Source organism: Passer domesticus, chromosome 8 (genome assembly GCF_036417665.1).
Source record: "Passer domesticus isolate bPasDom1 chromosome 8, bPasDom1.hap1, whole genome shotgun sequence".
Classification (NCBI taxonomy): Eukaryota; Metazoa; Chordata; class Aves; order Passeriformes; family Passeridae; genus Passer; species Passer domesticus.
In genome coordinates, this window is record NC_087481.1 from 26,650,493 (window position 1) to 26,669,643 (window position 19,151).

The 19,151-nt window shown below is 48.9% G+C and overlaps 1 protein-coding gene across 6 annotated transcripts in view; it reads left to right on the plus strand.

Moving 5' to 3' along the window:
- Nucleotides 1–19,151, plus strand: part of SGMS1 (sphingomyelin synthase 1) — a 92,133-nt gene that overhangs the window by 27,198 nt on the left and 45,784 nt on the right. The window contains exon 1 of one of the 6 annotated variants that reach the window (XM_064429912.1): nucleotides 12,329–12,535. The exons of the other annotated variants lie outside the window; for them this stretch is intronic. The gene's annotated coding sequence lies outside the window, so the exon portion shown is untranslated. Of the gene's footprint in view, nucleotides 1–12,328; nucleotides 12,536–19,151 lie in introns of those variants that run through there. 6 annotated transcript variants of the gene reach the window in all.

The following is a 19,151-nucleotide window of genomic DNA, read 5'->3' on the forward strand; positions in this document are numbered from 1 at the left end:
ATATTTTTGTGTGTCACAGGTCAGAGGGATGATGAGCAGGTTTTTTGCAGTTGTTGCTCTCTGAAAGCTGCCTCTGTGTCACTGTTCTGGACAAACTGTAATACCAAGGCTTGTTTACAGCAGTAGTGAAAAATTCCTACTTTCCCCACCCTTCTTCAAGTACATCAGTGTTGGGAGCAGGAGACACTTTGAGCAGACACCTGAAGCTCCTGTCACTGCATTGATTCAGCTTCTGTTTGCTCTGCATCCACTACAGAGCACTCATGAATAATGCAGGCATCTATTACTTAAAGTTTAATGCAGCTTTAATCGGGGTTGAACATCAAGAGGTGCAGAGGAGGCTGCTCTGCTCTGTGCTGAAGGGAAAGGATTCAAACCAGGTGTGGCTGGATCTGTGATGTTGGGTTGTTCCTTTGCCCAGAGCAGTGACTGTCCCCTGGGCTGGCCCTGCTCAGGGACCTCCAGGGCTGTGTCCAGTTCTGGGTCCCCACTCCAGGAAGGACATGGAGGGGCTGGAGCGTGGCCAGGGAAGGGAATGGAGCTGGGAAGGGGCTGGAGCCCCAGGAGGGGCTGAGGGAGCTGGGAAGGGGCTCAGCCTGGAGCAAAGGAGGCTCAGGGGGGACCTTGTGGCTCTGCACAACTCCCTGCCAGGAGGGGACAGCCAGGGGGGGTCGGGCTGTGCTGCCAGGGAACAGGGACAGGAGAAGGGGAAAGGGCCTCAGGCTGGGCCAGGGGAGGCTCAGCTTGGACAGCAGCAGGAATTTCTGCATGGAAAGGGTGATTTAGTTCTTATCTATGTTACAGCCTCACAAACTGTGAGTTCTACAGCACTTCACTCTAACAAACTAAAAATGGAGCTCCATCTCTCTCTACAAGGCCTTTTAAGGATAAATTATCCAATTAAGAAATGACACCTAAATTATTTTTACTTTTAACCCAATAACCAACCACCCATGGCCTTCAATGCTTTTTTATCCAATCCTGCAAAACTTTTTTATCCAATTACACAAAACCACCCAAACCCACAAAGAAGAAGAAGGATCAGCCTCTGCCCTAAAACATCCATCTTGTTTATATATATTACTATACTCTAAAAATTTAAACTCTTAAGTTTCCCACCATGTGATATTACACACTTCTATTCAAACTACACACCCACAATCCCAGTTCTGTCATTCCTTTTTGGAATTCAATTTCAGGCCTTGGCAGGGGCTGCCCAGGGAGCTTTGCAGTGCCCATCCCTGGAGGTGTGCCAGGAAGGGCTGGAGGTGGCACTCAGTGCTCTGGGCTGGGGACAGGGTGGGCACTGGGCACAGGGTGGATTCCATGGGCTGGCAGGGATTTTCCCACCTAAAATAATTCTGTGATTCTGTGGCACAGCTCATCATTTATGTGCAGATATGCACTTGCAGCTGCCTTGGTGTCTGTGACCTCTGGTTTTTGCTGTATTTATCTCACTCTGTGACAGCACAGGTTCTGTACTCGTGGGGTCAGAGAGCATGTGGATGACTCTGCTGTGATCCAGGGATCTCACAGTGGAATATCAAGGCACTGCTATCTCTTCAATGGCTTTTTTTTCCTTCTTGGTATGAGTATTATTTTTTTAAACAAAGGAAAAACATCCCTTTCATCAATTGTTCCCTTTGCAGAACTTGAGCCTTAAAATAATCCAGGAAGCCTTTTGTTATATAAATATACTCATCCTCCAGCCTGGCATGGAATGTGCTTGACAGAGCTGCTTGCTGAATTCTGTTTTAAACTTGAATTTCAGTGGCTGTGAAGGAGAAACCCTGGGCTCAGAGAGCAAAGCAAACACTGCTTGCTGTGTAATCACAGTGTAACAGGGACTATTTAGAGCAGTGGAAAGCAGGGGTTTATGCCTGGAACTCTGTTTCTGTGTCTCAGGGATTTTTGTTTCAGCTTGTTACAGCCAGGTATGCTTATACCTACCAAATTTAGCTCCATGGGAAGAGAGCATATGTGCTTATGTGCAGTCTTTTGAAAATATTCCTGCTTAAGTTGTTTGCTCAGGAATAGAATTGTGTGTGAATGCAGCAAGGACTTGGAATGGTTAACAGCAAATTCCAGTGCAAAACACTCAGAGGTGAGATCTCCCAGTTAAGTGGCCAACAGGTGACTAGAGCAGATGTTTAAATAGAAAATGAACAAAATATCACCACCAAAAAAAATCCCACAAAAATCCATTAACCCCAACTCAAAAAACCATCAACCACAAAAACTCACCACCCTGTGAATTTCAAATAATCTTTGTTAGAAGTGGTGGCTGTTTCCTGGGTGTTGTCCTGTGCATGTAAAAGCACCTTGCGGGGAATTTATGAATCATGTGGAGTTTTTCTGTGTCCTCTGTAGGCCACACTTTGATTGTAACATTGTGGGGGTTTTTTTAGTGACATCTTTGGTTTGTTCTCCTGCAAGCCTGAGCTTGAAGCTGCTGCTGACTGAGGAGGTTGGACTCAGTGGTCTTGGAGGTCTTTTCCAACCTAAATGGTTTGATGATTCCTCCCAGCTTTTCACAGAATCACTTGGTTGGAAGAGATCTTCAAGATCATCAAATCCAACCCATGCCCTAAACACCTTAACTAAACCATGGTGCCACATCGAGTCTTTTTTTGAACACATCCAGGGATGGTGACTCCACCACCTCCCCGGGCAGGCCATTCCAATATTTTATCATTCTTTCTTGTGAAAAACTTCTTCCTAATATCCAGCCTATATTTTCCCTGACAGAGCTTGAGATGCATTCATCAGAACTATCCCAGAGAAGTGGGGATGTTAAGAGGATGCTGCAGGATGTGCCTGGGTGGTTTTGGTACAAACAGGGACAGCTTCCACCATCCCAGGTTGCTCCAGGCCCCATCCAACCTGGCCTTGGACACTTCCAGGCACGGGGCATCCACAGCCTCTCCAAGCAGTGACATCTTTGCCTCTTGCAAAACTAAAGGTTTAATGGAATTTTGGAGCAGAGATTTTATATACCTTGTGTTCAATTTGTTGGATCACCACGTTGGGTTTTGGTAGATATTTTAGCTGCTTTATTCAATGGGAATATTCAGGCTTGGCTTGTTCTGGGTGCTGTGGATAATTTCCTTATTGTCTCCTAATTTATTTGCCTTCAGACATGTAGCTACTCCCGTGTTTCCAGGAAAATGGAAAGGATGTGCTAGCAGGAAATGGCTGCAGTTAATGAAAATAGGTTGTACTTGCTGATGATTAATCCTTAATCCAAAGAGAGAACGTTCCCTCTCCAGCTTTGTGGCCTGAATTAGCATCTGACTGTTCCTTTGTCCTGGGGCTGGCTCTGAATGACTCCGGGATTGATTCATGGCTTAGGGCCCCAGTAATGGGATTTCCCGTGAGGGCGTGTCACCGGTCCTTGCACAGGTTCAAAGGGAAAATGGGTTTTCCCTCCTCTGTTGCATCCTCTGGACTTGTGCCCCTTGGCTTTGGCTCCCTTTCCTCCCTGGCTCTGGAACCCACGAGGTTTCAGCTGGGATTTGATGGCTGCTGCCATCCCAGCTCCTTTCAAGAGCCTCATCCACCCAAGACATGTGGGGACAGGGCAGGCCGTGTTCTCCTTGGGTTCAGGAGTGAACACAAATACATTTAGTGCTTTCTGAAAGGCTTTCAAGTGCAGCACTGCTCTTTTGCAGCTCTTTTTGCTTCCTTTGAAGGCTGAGCAGCCACCACTGAACTCAGGGCTGCAGTGCGTGACTGCTCCCTTAGCAAGCAGTTAAAACATCAGCTATTACACTGATGTGCAAATGTTATTTTGTGCTGAAGTCATGCTGGAAATAGTTCAAAATGTCTTGTTTATTTGGATTCACGAGGGGCACGCTGTCTCGCTGAGCTGTAATCTTGTTTTGCTTTCTTTGCAATCAGCAGAGCTGTGTTCAAACCACGCTGAGAGATTTAAGGTGCCTCTTGCTCTGCAGCCCAGGAGCCCCAGGCTGAGGACAGCAGCCCTGGGTTTGTGCCTTTTGGGAAAGCTGGGGTGTTAATCAGTTGTTTTCCCTCAGTTCTTGGATGGATGGAACAGGTTCTGCTCCTGTGTTGATTTAAACCCTCTGTGCACAGCTGAGACCCCACCTGCACAGCTGCCCCAGCCCTGGGGCCAGCACAGGAGGGACCTGGAGCTGCTGGAGAGAGCCCAGGGAGGCACCAGGATGAGCAGAGGGATGGAGCAGCTCTGCTGGAGGAAAGGCTGGCACAGCTGGGGGTGTTCACCTGGAGAGGAGAAGCTTTGGGGTGACCAAATTGTGGCCTGAAGGAGCCAACAAGATGGAGAGGCACTCTTTACAACGGATGGAGTGACAGAGGGAATGGCTTCCCTGTGCCAGAGGGCAGGGATGGATGGGATATTGGTCCCTGACAGGGTGGGCAGGCCCTGGCACAGGGTGCCCAGAGCAGCTGTGGCTGCCCCTGGATCCCTGGCAGTGCCCAAGGCCAGGCTGGACACTGGGGCTTGGAGCAGCCTGGGACAGTGGAAGGTGTCCCTGCCATGGCAGGGGGTGGAATGAGATGGGATTTAAGGTCCCTTCCCACCCAAACCTTTCTGTGATTCTTTTAAATCTCTCTTACTGGATAAGCACTGACTCATTTGGTCATTATCTTAATGACAGATGCACTGGTTTAAAATGACTCCACGTTTTTGCAGTTTTATTGTTTAGCAGATAATACAGGTATTGGGATTCTTGCACAAGATGCTTTGTTTCAGTTCACTCCTTAAATGTTTTTATCTGTGATTGCAAGATGCATGGAAGTGGAAGGGTTTTTGTCCTGGCCTGTGCTGCCCTGCCTCTGCTGTCCCCATTCCCAGGGAGCAGTTGCAAGGCTGGCAGCAGCTGTTTTGACAGATTTTCATGTACTACTTGAGAAGACAAAAAGTTACATCTCACTTATTTTGCTGTGCATGGATAAATACACAGCAAAGGGTGAGCGAAATATTTGATATGAACATACTGAGGGATTTTGTAGTGCCAGCACAGGATGTCTGCTCTGTCACCAGAGTCCTGTGTGACTGTCCCAGCTGTTCAGATGATGTGTGCATCCCTGCTACATCCAGGCAGGTTTAAATGTCCTCCTGTCCAGAGCATGCTCCCGTCTCCAGGTTCCTCCCTGCCCTTCCCTGCATTGTGGAGCATCCTCACAGCCATTTCCAGGCACTGACACATCACTAAATTCCCCAAGCTTTGCTAAGAGTTTCTTGGCAAGCTGCTGCAGCCTGGGGAGCTCCCTGAGCTGTGTGCAGCACATGTAGGAGGGCAGAGAGGTGAGGGACAGGCTTTGCACAAAGGCTGTGCCATTATTAGGATATGTTAACGGGTGGCTCCAGGTATTTTGTGGGTGCTGGTGCTGATCCAGGTGAGCTGGGGCAGCTCCTTGTGCTGCCCCTGCCCCAGGCCCTGGTGCTCTGTGCCAGCAGGACTGCCCTGCCCTGGTGCTGCTTCCCAAATTCAGGGGCAGCCCTCAGCTTGCTCTCGATGTTTTGCTGTGGTTTCTCCGCCTGTGTTTTGGTCTCTGTGAAGCTTCTCAGGGAAGGCAGCTGAATACCAAGACAGTGTCTCCAGCTCTGCAGTTTTGCTGATCTGTTTGAAGTCCCCAGACAGTTGATCAGGCAAACTTGCTGCTAAATGGATGATCTAATTCCCGGTGAATGCTGTGATCACAAGCATTACCCTACATCACAGAAACAATTTGAAAACCAGTGCGTACTCCTCAAGCTGTCAGTTGTCTTTCAGCACCCTCGTTGTGCTCTTTCATCTTTAAATGCTTGTGCTGAAGCTCCAATAAACTTACCTGTCAGCAGCTGCAGGGATGTCTCTTCTGTCTCCAGCTCCTAGCTGCAGCTGGCAGTTTAAAAGCTGTTTACAGAGGAGATAAAGCAAGGAGCTCTCTTGTAGCTGCTGTTTCTCTAAATGATTTTTCTTACACTCCAGTAATACTCAGCACCAAGGTTGTGCTGGTGCTTTGTGAGGATTGCTCAAAGCCAGCACATGAGTTCTGTGCTCAGAACCCCTGAGGACATGGGCAGGGCAGGAAGGTGTCCCTGTACAGAGGGAAAATGGGATGCAGAGAGGTGACATCCTAGAAAAAGAATGGGACACAGCACGTAACAACCTGACTGCCTGAAGAGTGGCCCCCAGCAGAGGAATGCTGTTTCACAGCCCACAGATAAGTGGTTTGAATTTTGCAAGAGAGAACTCTTTTGAAACCTGAAATTCATAGACTCATAAAATCATTAGAGTTGGAAAGACCTCTGGGATCATCCAGTCCCCCCTGTGCCCCATGCCCACCTTGTCCCCAGCCCAGAGCACTGAGTGCCACCTCCAGCCCTTCCTGGCACACCTGCAGGGATGGGCACTGCAAAGCTCCCTGGGCAGCCCCTGCCAAGGCCTGAGCACCCTTTCCATGCAGAAATTCCTCCTGAAATTCCAGGTGGAATTGATGCCTTGAGAAGGCTGACCTAGAGCAGAGGCTGGACAGAGTTAAAGAATAAAGCAGGGATTTATTAAAAGGATCTCCTCCATGGATGCGCCTTGGGCAGCACAAGAGCCCAGCCAGGGCTGCACCCAGGATGAACCAAAATGGTCACAAAATGGACAGCTGGTCATGGGGTCTCTCACTTTGATCAGTTCTGCTCCATTTGCATATTGGAGTTAATTGTCCAATTCCAGCTCCAGCCCATGCAGTCCCATCCTGCTTGTTTTTCTCTCTTCAGCCCACGCTGTTTGTGCTCTTGGGCCTGAGATCTGGATCATTGGTCCTTGGTCCCCAGCTGGAGCAGGAATTGTTTTGTCTCCGTGCTCTGTGCAGAGAGCTCACCGTCCCTTAATGTGAAACTCAGAACTACACACCAAAGCAGCACAGAATCTGAAAAATATAAAAGCTAAAACCTGAGGGATCAGAATATCTAAGAGAGTCTGTTTTTGTGGACCTGTTTATTCTCTTTCTTCTCAAGGAGGGGTTTTAGATGGTCATTTCAGTGAATCCCTGTTCTCATCCTTCCTTTCTGTTCCAGCATCCAAAACTGTGCAGTAGAGGTACCTCACAAATTGCCCCAAGGAGCAGCTTTATTTTTACGCCACAGCCTTGCAAAAAGCAAGTCTAAAAGCTTAAATAAGTAAGCTTAATAAAACTGCAAGTTTTTGTTTAGAGTCCTGCTTCTTGCTTGTGCAAGAGGCACCATCCTTGTAAAAGTCATGCTAAATCTGAAGCTCTTCTCTGTTTGTTTACAAAAACCCACTCATTGTTTCCATGTTGATGCACTGGTTGTTTAGTTTTATCTGGAGAATTCTGATACTCAGCCAGGGTCTGCTTCTCTGTGGTAATTTGAGGTGGGGTGAAAACGGATCCTTCAAAGCAATCCTGTGTTGTCATCCTGTGAGTTTGAGATGCTGAAAACAGGGGAAAAAAAAATTAAAAATCTGTGTCCCAGCAGGAGTTTGAGGCTACAGCTCTGCCCCTGCGTGTAATGTGAATATTAATGACACAGAACTGTGGGGACTGTGCACATGAAAAGAGGAAACCCAGGTGTGTTGAGCAGGAATCAGGTGTGTGCTGCAAGGTCAGAGAGGCTGGAGAGCAGCAATTGGTTACTCATAAAAATCCAGGTCATTTTCTGTGCAGCTCCTCAGGGGTCACTTTGCTGGTGCTGCATGAGGAAATAATAAATATAGGTGACCTAGGTTTGTGTATATGTATTTATTTGATGTTTTCTTACCAAAAACCATCTTCAGCTGAGTGGAGGGAAGACACATGCACAGCCAGGGATGTGGTTAATTCCTTGCTCCGCTGCTCTGGTTTAAGAAAAGTTTTGGAAGCCTTTGTTTCAAGGTATTGAGAGGTTACTGCATTGTTCAGGCTCTTTCCTCTCTCTGAAGCCTAATGCTTGTTTTCTGCAACACTGGCTGAATGCAAAAACATTATTAGTTCTGGGTTTTGTTCTGCTCTTGGGAGGCTTTTTTCCTGAATTTGGAGGTTTTTTCACTGCAAATAGCTGCAAAGTCAAAGTAGTAAATGAATAAATATTATTAGGGAAGGAGTAGATAGCAGAACAAGCTACTGTAAAAATAATTTTAGAAATCATCTTTTCTCCATGATTCTCCATGTCCTGAATCCTCCATCTCCAAGAAGAAAAAGGTTCAGCAAAGGATGATGAAGGTGATCAAAGGCATGGAACAGCTGTTGTATAAAAGGAGATAAATAAACTTTGTCTCTAGCGTGGAGCAGAAATGATTGTGAGGGGAGGAAGTGAGGAGAGGAATGTTAAGCAGATTGGGAGCTTTGCATCTTCCAAAGATGACTGTACCCAGGCCTTCCTCACTCAAAAAACCAAAACAACAAGGAAGGAAGGACCAAGCTTATAAAAGGGAAAGTTTTTCTTTTGGTGCACAGTTCTGCTGTGTTATTCCTGGTGGCCAGGATGTTACTGGAAGGTGAGAGGTTGCAAGGAGGCTGGGTAAAACCCATCCTATTAAAAGCCATTGAAAACAGTGTCTCCTGGCTCAGGGAACAGTTATTAAAGCAGAGCTGGGAGGAATCCCAGGGTGGCTGAGGCTGAGGGAGCTGAGTGGGCAGCTGGTGTCACCTCCCTGCTCCAGCAGGGCCATCCCAGAGCACAGGGCACAGCATGGTGTGCACACAGCTCTGCCACAGCCCCAGGGAGGAGAGCCCCCAGGCTGTGTGGGCAGTGTGCTCAGGGCTGGGCACTGCCCAGGGAAGAAGCTGTGCCTCCTGGGCAGAGCAATTGCTGGGCTCAGGCCCTGCCCGTGGCTCTGGTGCCATTGCTGGGCCCCGGAGCAGAGCCTGGGCCCTGCTCTGCCCCTCCTGCAGCCAGGGACAGCCAGGCCTGAGGGCCCCTCTCAGCTGGGGCTCCTCTCCAGCCTGAGCAGCCCCGGCTCCCGCAGCCTTTCCTGGGCACCCAGAGGCTCCAGGCCCTTGCTCAGCTCCAGCAGCTGCTGGCCCTGCTGTGCTCAGCAGCCAGAGCTGGACACAGCACTGCAGAGGTGCCTGCAGGGCTGCCCCCAGGGCCACCATCCCTCCCTGAGCTGCTGCCAATGCTCTGCTGCTGCCCAGGCTGCCATTGGCCTCCTTGGGCCCAGGACACTCTGCTGGCCCGGGGACAGCTCGGTGTCCCCCAGGACACTCTGCTGGCCCGGGGACAGCTCGGTGTCCCCCGGACACTCTGCTGGCCCGGGGACAGCTCGGTGTCCCCCAGGTCCTTCCCCACAGAGCAAATAACTCCCTTGCTTTTCAGGACAGCCCACAGTGTCAAATGAACAAACTCAGCAGTTTTTAGAATAAAAGAGCATTAAAAAATCTCCTCCTGCAAGTGCAATAAAACAGCCTTAAAAGCAGCTGCTGTTCTCATGCTAAAACATAAAATATGTTTGTTATAACTTTGTGCTGTTCCTGTAGGTTTAAATCATCCATATTCCCATTGCTTTTCTCCTCCCCAGCCTGTGCTGGTGCTCAGGGTTGTTCCTGCCCAGGTGCAGGACCTGCATTCCCCTTGTTGTAAAAGGTATCACTGTCTGTGTTAAACTTTTTGTAGAAACATGAAACTTCCTTTTGTAAGCAGGTCAGAAATAACACCCAGCTGTTGTGTAGCTGTGTAACACAGGGGCTACAACCTGGAGTAGCAGATGAAATGTGGGATTTCTTGGCTTCCAGACTATTTCCTACTTCTGGTAGGTAATGGGAAACAGGCAAGCAGGAATAGCAAGTGATTCAGGTGATAAAAGCTGGTGTTTAGGAGCAGATGATAGCAGCAGCTGTCTTGGCTGACTGGGCTGTGTTCCTTTCCCAAAATTCTGCAGTCTGGAGCGTGCTGGGAGCGGGTGGGTTGGGGTGGCAGCGTGCCAGCTGCTGCTGGGGTGATGCTCAGGTTACCCTGCTGCACTGGAGGCAGATGGGCCCCAGCAGCTCCCTGCACACTCCATTCCCAGCCCGATGCAATGTTTGGGTAGAGCAGGAAGGCTGGGAATGCACCTTCTCCCAGGGAGGGCAGAGGTTCCTCACACGCACAGAGCTTTTTACTGCACCCAGGGGGATGCTTGGCTGCCATCTGCAAGGACTGAATTTCCCTGGAGATTTTGACGTTCAGCAGCGTGTGGGTGTTAGGAGGCTTTGGGAGGTGGAGGAGGATGGAGTTGGAATAATGTCCTTTGAATCAGAGCTGTTTTGATCTGCTAGAAAGAAACTGGCTGCTGTAAAAGGAGGGGAGAAATCCTCAAACACTGGACTACTCTAGGATTTTGTGCAGAGAAGAAAGATTTGGAGCAGGAGCTGTTTGAGAATTGGTCCTGGTCTGAGTGGGGTAGAAACCCAAGTGTGGGGTCTCTGACATGCTGCACACACATGCTCAACAGCCAAACCTAGAAAATGGAAAGAAACTCCTGGTTCAGTGGGCTCCAGCCCAAGGCATGGGCTTGGTGACCTGTGTGATAACTTGGAGTGTAAATTCCAAGTGATTAATCCCTCTTCTGATCTCTCTTGAACTCTGACTGCTCGTGTCTGTTGCTGTCAAGTGGCTGCTTCTGTATTTATGAGCGAGGTAGAAACTACTGACCTGCTTTGCCTCCTCTGAAAGGCAACTGATAGTTCTCTGTGAGATGGCAAGGGTGTTATTTCTGCATGTGCCTGGACTAAATTTACTGTAGGGAGCTGAAAAGTGTAGATGGTGACGACTGCTGGAAGGGAAAGCGTGTATTTACTGCTCTCTGGCAATAGATTTATAGACAGATAGTTTGGTTTATAGATAAATATTGTTGCCTCTATTTGTGTAGCCATAAGCAGTAGATTTTAAAGCCTAAACTTTGCTATAATCTAGGGACCTTTTTCCATTTTTTTTTCCCTATCCCATCTGGTGGCTGAGGTGTCACGTGGCGCCAGGAGAGCCAAGAGAAGTGACGCATCCCGGTATCCCATGGTAACTCTGCTTTTCCTCTGCTTTTAGCTCCTTTGCTCTGCTCCCAGATCGAATAACCTGCCTGTGGGATTACACTGGCTCTGCTCACTCACAGGTGAAGCTGAGGTTGCAGGGTTTTCACTCCTGCAAACATTTGCACTCGGTAACCCAAATTGAAAGGGGAACAAAGAGCACCACAAAACACAAGGCTCCAAACCAACACCAGCCCGCACCAAGCCCAGAGATCTCCCAGTTCCCCACCCAAACTTCTCAACATGCAGCAAGCATCGGTGGGAGTTTACTCTTTGTTTGCCATTCAGGATACTGACACTTGTCTGAGAAGTTTCTGCAAACCACAGGTAGATGTCCTGCGAGTGAGGTACAATTCTCACCAAAGCTAAATTTGCAATTCAGGTCTTGCAGTTCACACAGGTTTTGCTGCTGAAAACTTGTTAGGTGAGGCTTGCTTTTTCACCCCCCCCCCCCTTTCTTCACCACTCCCATCAGTTGTTTATAACCACTGGTTGCTGTATGCAGTTACTGCCTGCATTTTTGTTAGAAATATCCTACTTATCCCCGAAGAAAAGCTCGTGGTTTTGCATCCAGATATGCTGATATTTTTTAGACTTCTGATTTCTTTTGAAAAATGGATCATTTAATTATAGAATCCCAGAATGGCTTGGGTTGGAAGGGACCTTAAAGCCCATCTCATTCCATCCCTGCCATGGCAGGGACCCCTTCCCCTGTCCCAGGCTGCTCCCAGCCCTGTCCAGCCTGGCCTTGGGCACTGCCAGGGATCCAGGGGCAGCCACAGCTGCTCTGGGCACCCTGTGCCAGGGCCTGCCCACCCTGACAGGGAACAATTAACTGAAAGCCATTTTCTCCTCTCTCTCTGTAACTTTATTGTATTGAACCAGCCATGGTATGACTCGCTCAGCCTGAAACTGGAGGCTGCAAATGGAGTAGCTCCTCACCAGGTGTAGAGAGTGAGCAGAGCCCTTGCAGTGAGAGACCTCAAACCTGGTTTTGTACCCTGTTTCCAAACTCTTCTGTGCCTGTTTTCTGTGTGCACTAAAGCAACGTGTGTCTGGTTTAACTCTGCCCTGCTGATTGGATTTTTGCTTTAGGGCACAGCTTTCACAAACCCAATTTATCCTCAGGGAGGAAGAAGAAAAAACTGGCTTTGCTCACACATAGTCCCCGTGTAGTGGAGGAGTCGGTGGTGAAGTTTTTCAGTGTGGCAGCATTTGCATTCCTGTTGCCACAGCTACAAGTGAGCTCACAGCATTTCAGTGCTCCGCCAGGGACGAGCAGGAGTTTTCAGAGTGAAGGCACCAGTGCACCCAGATGACTCATTCTGGTGTGTCCAAGGGCTGGGGAATCACTTCTTGAATGGGAGAGGATGCCGTGGTGTGCGGGGGAGGAGGCAGAGATGTAGTCTGAGCAGTTTGGGGCTGCCTGGATTTGGGGCACGAGCTGGGAGATGTGTGCTGGGAAGAGGCTGCTGAGCTGTCACCTGATGCACAACATCCCCGAGGGCACCTGGATGTTGGGAAGTATCCCAGGACTTCTTTGATGTGCTTCCTCTGGCTTTGCTCCAAGCAGGTATTTAGAACAAATCTCTCTTCTCATCCTCACAGGACTGAATTCCCTTCTGTTCCCTCTCAGTTCCAGGCAGTCCATCCTGCTGCCCTGGGTTTGCATGGGGACTGCTGCTGCCTGGCTAAATCCAAACAATAGCCTGCTTGTGGCAGCTGAAAGTGGTGCTGGAAAAAAAAAATCCCTCTTCTGTAATTGCAGGAAAAAAACAAGCCTGTGTGCAGCAGGAAGCAGCAAGACTCTATTAACTCATACTTTTAATTTTTTTCCCTGTGTCTTCTGCGCAGTCCATGATGATTTCAGCATAAATTGCTTAGGAAAAGTCCTTGGCCTGTTATTTATTTACTGATCGCTTGCATGGCAGGGGGTTGGGAGGTTAAGGTCTCTTCCAGCCCAAACCCATTCCATGATTCTGCAGTTTGGGTGCATGTCAGAGGATGGTTACCCTGAATCCAGAGATTTGCCACTGTAACCATTGTAAATAAGTGTGGAATATTTAATAAGGAGATAATTACCTTCATCTAGGTAAGATTTAAAAACTTTGAGCTGTCTTGATATCAGGTTTCTTCCTTTTCCCCAACAAAAGCCTGGCTGGCTGGTGCCTTTCACCTCCAGGATTGCCTGCTCCTCTTGTTGTCAGTGTTTCATAAGCTGCCTGCAATGGCCTTTTCCTGCTGGTTCTTGCCCTTGGAATGGTTAACAAGAAGCTGTTTCCTCCATGTTACCATATGCAAAGTACTGCTGTGACACTGCTGAGAAGTCTTAGAAATGTGGTGTGAGACAGAGGTTGCAGGGACAGAAAAGCTGGAGATGGGGGAGAACTGTGATGTGTGGCCAGCTCAGTTAATCCAGGGATCTGGAACTAAAGGGAGGAGCTGAATCAGAAGTGTTGAGAGCAGTTGTGTGACACTTTTTTCCCTAACAAACAGCTGTAACTTGTCACACAGGTCACTTCACTGGCGTCCTGTCCATTGACCTGGGCTCATTTTAAGATTTCATTATTGCTCTTGCTTGGTGCTGTTGAGGTTTTGAATATCTATGTTTGGAAGTGCTTTTGTATTGATGATGTGCTTCAGTTTTTTGGGTTTTTTTTGCTGTGTTGGAGGCCTTTTTCTGCTGTGACTTCTTATTTTTGGAGCTATGGGTGTGTAGGTTTATGGATTAAAATAAACAAGGAGGAGGAGAACCCTCCAAACAAGCCCAACTGGGAGCTCAGGAATCAAATTGCAGCTCTGACACAGAGGGAGGACAAGGGTTTAGGGCAGCACAGATACAAAGTGAGGTCTCCAGGGGATGTCTCTGGACAGGCAGGAGGGATGATGCCCCCAGAGAGCAGTGCCTTTTCTCATCTGTAGGTCGAGGGCAGGGGCATCTCCACTTTGCCTTCATGTGCATTGTGGAATAAATTTGGAATAAGGGAATTCAGCTTGTATTTGACAGGAAATGCCAGGTCCCATAGAAGGTGGAACAAAACAAGCAGCAGATCAAACTGTGGGGCCACTGGCCACCAAAGCTATAGGAAAGTGCATTTTTCAGCTTATGGGAGTCTCATCAGTCTGTGGTGAGCTTGTAGGCTGGACAGGGAGCCAAACCAGCTAAATTATGGATTTGTTACTTGGATTGATGATAAAATGGAAGAAGACTGTAGGCTATAATACAGCCAGGAGGGCCAGAATTGTGAGACACAGGAATAGTGCTTCTCACTGCTTTTTTTGGATGAGGCTGGCCAAGGAATAAGGTCAGAATTACTGGGGAAAGCCTTTTGGCACCAGCACGGTGCTGTCTGCAAGTGGAGTTTATCCCTGCAGGCAGCTGCTCACCCCAGCAGCCCAATTTTGGCTTTTGTTGTTTGGTTGTTTGTTTTTCTCCTCTTAGTAACTCTCCAAAACACACTGCAGGGTGTCTGGTTGCACCTTTGTGGGCAGGAGAATAGAGAAAAACAGAGCTGCTGTCCTGGAGAGCTGCATTTGTGCTTGTGCCAGGAGATTTTGGGCTAGTTGTGGTCCCTGTGCCACTGTGATGAGCCCCTGCAGGTGACACAGTGTCTGGCTGCTCTCTCTCTTGTCCAAAATCTCACTCTTGGTCCCAAACCCACAAGGGTTTTGTGGTCTGTTCCCCTGGTAGAAGCCAAAGGAGTGGGTCTGGGCACAAAAATGATTGTGGAACTGTGATTGTTTATCTGGTTTGGATGCATAAAGGTGCAATTAAGGCTTGAGAGAAATGTTTTGAACACTTCTGGAGAGTTTGGATGGATGAAAGTGCTCTCAGGATCCAGCAGAGCCTGGGGAAGTGCTCACCCAGAGTGTATTGGCACAAGGTATCTCTGTGTTCCTTGAGTTCCTTTCACCTTGAAAAGACAAATGAAAAAGGGGTTTCTGCTGCCCAGTGGGTTCTGTGGGGTGTTTATATTGGACAGTGTTGTTTCCCATGGGAATCCTTGTCCCTTCCTTTCTAAGAGACTTGTTTTGATCTGACATTGTAGTGGGATTTAATGCTTCCAGTACCAGAAATTAAACAGAGGTTTAAAAATAAAAATATCCTCCAAATCTCAGAATGACTTTTGAACCAGCACAGGCAGGAGAGAATCCCTGTGTGGATTATTTGCTCTCTTGGGTTTTGATCTTGTTTTTTTATTGGCCCTAAAAATGTCCAGAGGTTAAAATTAGAATAATAAACATGTACAAGGGAATTTTCTACGGTCAGCTTTCATTTAGCACTGAAAGCCCTGGAAAGCCTGGTCCATTTTGGGATGCTGAAGACAAAAGTGAGTTTTTTCCTGTTTTGTTTTATTTTAGAGCTTCATGATGGATGTGGAAGCTTGAATTTTCCTTTATTTAGTAGTGTACCAAAACCAGCCTTTTGCTGTATAAACAAAGGGTCACATTAATAACAGCAAGAGCAACTAAGCAAGGGCAGTAACTTAGAGGGGGAATATCTTGGGATTGCAAGTGTTTAATGAATAATGGAGGTCTTTTGTGCCAAAATCTTCCTGAATTTGTAACATATTGACCACACACAGTCCTGCAGCATTTCCTGGGCATGAGGGAGAGCTGCTGTGTGCATCTCTGTCACACTGCCCTGTTACATGGTGTGTTTGGGGAAGGAGCAGTGTTCCTTTTGTCACCAGATGAATGATCCTCAGCTCTGCTGGGGTTCCTCTTGGGTGAGTCTGTGATGGAAACCTGGCTGTGCTGTGTTGGTTTTATGGTTGGTCCCCATCCATGCTCTCAGTTTGGGTGTAGGGATGTTCCCTGTGCTTCAGTTCCGTGCTTTTTTGAGGACCACTCTAAAAATAGTTCTTGGGTATGTAGCTGCCTCAGGTGATACCCAGGCTCCAGATCTGCTTATTTGGGGCAGGATGGAGTCCTGGCTGCCTCTGGATTGGTGTGCAATTTCCATATAGAATTATTTCTCTTCATGTGTGTGTGCCTGTGTTTTTAATTCTCTGGTTCCCTGAAACTTTGGCCAATTGTTCCTTTCTCTGCCAGCAGCATCCCAGGATCCTTGGGGTGGATCTCAGCAAAGTGCAGGACATGCAGCATCCCTGATTCCCCCTTGGTTTGCTTTGTTCTGGGTTTCAATGCCAGCTACAGCCTCCTGGTACCCTCCAGCTGGGACCCTCCTCCAGCAGGGTAACACAGAGACAGGGCTGGCGATCCTTTGCTGGCAGGGAGGAGCTGAGTTGGGCTGTAATTAGCAGCTTCTCTTTTCCCTTCAAGTCCAGAGTAGTTCTTTCTGTGTTTAGTTGGTTCTGCTTTATGGGGTTTAATTCAGTATGAAACAGTAGCTCGTGCTGCCCAAGAGAAAAGTCCTGTATAAATGGGATTTGTTTTGTGCCCTGAGTGCCACAAGTGTAAGGCAAGTCCTCAGCCTTCCCAAGAGGAGCTGCTGTGATGGTTGGAGATGCTGGTCTGGTCTTTATGTTCACAGCTACAGGAATTTTAAAGACGAAACTGTGAGCTGAGAATCTGAGCCCCTGTGCAGATCTTTGCTGGGAGTGTCTGTTGTTTTGGGGCTGCCTCTTGGTGCACCTACTCATGGAATCCCAGAAGAGTTAGAAGGGACCCTAAAGCTCAGCTCATTCCACCCCTGCCATGGGCAGGGACACCTTCCACTGTCCCAGGCTGCTCCAAGGCCCAATGTTCAGCCTGGCCTTGGGCACTGCCAGGGATCCAGGGGCAGCCACAGCTGCTCTGGGCACCTGTGCCAGGGCCTGCCCACCCTGCCAGGGAACAATTCCTAATTCCCAATATCCCATCCATCCCTGCCCTCTGGCATTGGGAGGCCATTCCCTCTTGTCCTGCCACTCCAGGCCTTTGTAGAGTCTCTCTCCATCTTTCCCATCAGCTCCTTCAGGCCACAATTTGTCACCCCAAAGCTTCTCCTCTCCAGGTGAGCACCCCCAGCTGTGCCAGCCTTTCCTGCCAGCAGAGCTGCTCCATCCCTCTGCTCATCCTGGTGCCTCCCTGGGCTCTCTCCAGCAGCTCCAGGTCCCTCCTGTGCTGGCCCCAGGGCTGGGGCAGCTGTGCAGGTGGGGTCTCAGCTGGGCACAGGGGCAGAATCCCCCCTGCCCTGCTGCCCACGCTGGGGCTCAGCCCAGGGCACGGGGGGTTCTGGCTCCCAGCTCTCACCCCCAGCACCCCCAGGGCTGCTCTCAGACACTTCCCAGCCCAACTTCTCGTGTTACACTAGAATCCAGCTGGGTAGCCATGACTGGAACAATCCATAAAAACCTTCCCAAGCTCCTGGATGGAACCATGGTATGGCTTAGGGCCATAGACCCTGCCAGAAAATGCACCTGCTTGGGGCAGGGACTGGGCCAGCTGACCCCAGCAGTCCTTTGTAATGTGAGGCATCTGGCTTTGGTGACACCAGGCTAACACAGGGACAACACCCATGGCAAGAAGCCAGAACCCTCCATGGCCTTAAATCCCTGTGAGCCAATGCTTGCAGGGAGTCAGTTTAAAACTGCACTGGTGCCTTGTTTTTATTTTTTGCTATGTGAAGAGACCTCGAGTGCCCTGGCCCCAGCTGTGCCAGCTGCCACCACAGCAGGGCCCAGCTGGGCTCTCCCTATCTCTGCTCAGCCCCTAGAGTATTTGCAAAGAGAGGAGAAGGAGGAGGAGGTGTGTTAAACTGAGAAGCAGGCAAGGCAAATGCACTGACAGTTACAGAGAAACATGTTTTATTGGGAGCTTTGGACAAAAACCTGGATATTGAATGGAGTCTTCCCTGTCCCTCCTTTTTAGGGTGAAATATTGATAGGTAAGATCAGTCTTGTACTTCCCTGCATTGCTGATGGCTCTCACTTGGCCTCTTTTTACCTCCAGCTGTGGGAACAGGAAATACTGGAGATTTAAAGAAATTACAACTTTAATTTATCTCTTGGCCTTCAAATAATAATCTTTAGTATTTCTGTTCTTTTACACCAGCAAGAAGTAGTTACCTGCTAAGTTAATGAAGATTTTGGCTTGTAAACCTAAATGATATCCATGTCTGACTCTTCTTGCTTTCTTATAATAGAGGATAATCATCCTCTGGATTTTAGAGGTGTAACAGAGCATTTGTGGGGCTGACGGCTTTTTTAAAGCATTCATCCCAGTGGTGATGTTTGAGGGGAAAAAAAGGCAAAAGGAAAGCAAAACTCAAGGGAGATGGAGACTGTAAGGGACCTTTATGGAATGGGAGTGATGAAACACCTCCTGCCTGGTCTGTTCACATTGCCAGTCTCTGACCCCAGTGTCACATTGAGAAAGCAGAAGTGCAGTCAAACCATGGCCAAGGTGAGTTAGCAAGGGCTGGGAACTGAATGTTGCCCTCAGGAGTGAGATAGGGCACATGTCAGGTGCTCCTGCTGGGCTGGGTGTGACCTGTCAGCGCTGTGACACTGTGCCTTACACAGGGCTGAGGTGCTGCTTCTCAATTCCTGGGGGTATCACAGATGGTATCCAGGCTGTGAGAGGGACCTGGCTGAAGGCTTCCAGCTGAACATGGACCTCTGGAAGGTCACCTTGTCAAGCAGGGTCACCAGAGCTGCTTGTCCAGGGCCATTTGCCAGACTCTCCACGTCTCTTTCCCACTGAGGAGTGCAGAACTGGGCCCAGCACTTCAGGAATGGTGTCACCTGTGCTGAGTAGAGGGGAAGGGTCACTCTTGTGATGCAGCTGGTGGCTTTTTTTGCTGGGAGGGTGTTTTGCTGGCTCCTGGGAGCTTGCTGTCATCCAAACCCACAGGTCCTGCTTGGCAGAGCTGTTCCCAGCCTGTGCTGGCTGCTGGAGTCACTCCCCCCCCAGGTGATGGAAGGACTCTGCCTTTCCTTTGTTTGAGCACCGTGAGGCTGCTGCCTGCCCTTTGCTCCAGCCTTTTAGAGTTGATCCAGGTGGCAGCGTGACCCTCTGGTGTACCGGCCACTCACCCCAGTTATTGTGTCACCAGCAAAGTGCTGAGGGCACACTGTGCATCCTCCAGGTCATTACAAGAGGTCAAATGATTTTGGCTCTCATATCAACCTGTGGGAAGTGTCTGTCCTCCAGCTGGACTTTGTGGCACTGACCTCTCCCTGCTGGGCCTGCCCATTTGGCCACTTTTCCACCCACCTCCCTGCCCTCCTGGCTGCTCCATC